Below are 883 nucleotides of genomic sequence, written 5' to 3' on the forward strand. Positions count from 1 at the left end.
AGCCGGAGACCGCGCGCCCGCCGACGGCTGCGAATGCGCGGCAGGAGGAAACCCCGGGCGGCGCCCCGGCAGCGAGGGCCAGGCCTGCGGACAGGGCTCCGGGACCAAGAGGAGGCGCGGGGCGCGCGGGCCGTCGGCGCCGGGCGCGTGGCGCGCCGTGATCGTATAGTGGTCAGTACTCTGCGTTGTGGCCGCAGCAACCTCGGTTCGAATCCGAGTCACGGCACCAGCCCGCGGCGGGCGCTCCCCGGCGCGCGCCTCCTCCTTTTCTTGGCCGAGAGCGCCACGCGCCCGGCGCCCGGCGCCCAGGGGCCTCCGCACCCACCCAACGGTGCGGTCCGCGTCCGCCTGGACCTTTTGCTGGGACGCGCGCGGCCATGCGAACCCCGCGCTCTCGGGCGGCGTCGGCGTCTGCGTCGGCCTCACCGCCCTGGCCCTGGCCCTGGCCCTCGCCCTCGGCAGCCTTTGTACCAGTGTGGATCACTGTCCCCGCGCTTCGCCTTTGCTTCTCCCCAGCTTCCTGCGGGTGAGGTCGCGTGCGGCTCAGACTCCGCTCCCTCCCGGCAGAGCATCGCCCACATCCCGCCCTCGACCAGAGCAGACGGGCGTCGCTCCTGCACGGTCGCGCGGTGCTCCCCACCCATCCCGAGACGGGAGGTGGGCGGTTTCAGGGACCCACGGTTCCGAAGACAGCGGCCCAGAACGTACTTTCCCTGGGGTGCGCCGACGTGGTGTTCCCCCGGCTCCCTTGGATTTCCAGAAACGCGGGCAGCCGGACCCCCGCCGGCTCCCTGGTGGTCTAGTGGCTAGGATTCGGCGCTTTCACCGCCGCGGCCCGGGTTCGATTCCCGGTCAGGGAAATCTTTTTGCCGCTCTCTACCCT

The 883-nt window shown here is 72.4% G+C and overlaps 1 protein-coding gene and 2 non-coding genes across 3 annotated transcripts in view; 2 read left to right on the forward strand and 1 right to left on the reverse strand.

The window, feature by feature from the left end:
- LOC101622355 (neuroblastoma breakpoint family member 6-like protein) overlaps positions 1 to 696 on the reverse strand; it is a 17,308-nt gene extending 16,612 nt beyond the window's left edge. The window contains exon 1 of the mRNA XM_004689461.2: positions 680 to 696. The gene's annotated coding sequence lies outside the window, so the exon portion shown is untranslated. The remainder of the gene's footprint in view (positions 1 to 679) is intronic.
- Positions 155 to 226, forward strand: TRNAH-GUG. Its single transcript has one exon. It is a non-coding gene; the product is annotated as a tRNA-His (tRNA).
- Positions 697 to 788: 92 nt separating the features above from the next.
- Positions 789 to 860, forward strand: TRNAE-UUC. Its single transcript has one exon. It is a non-coding gene; the product is annotated as a tRNA-Glu (tRNA).
- The last annotated feature ends 23 nt before the right edge of the window (positions 861 to 883 follow it).

The sequence above is a fragment of the Condylura cristata genome, unplaced genomic scaffold, assembly GCF_000260355.1.
Source record: "Condylura cristata isolate star-nosed mole 26May11 unplaced genomic scaffold, ConCri1.0 scaffold00026, whole genome shotgun sequence".
Taxonomy (NCBI): domain Eukaryota; kingdom Metazoa; phylum Chordata; class Mammalia; order Eulipotyphla; family Talpidae; genus Condylura; species Condylura cristata.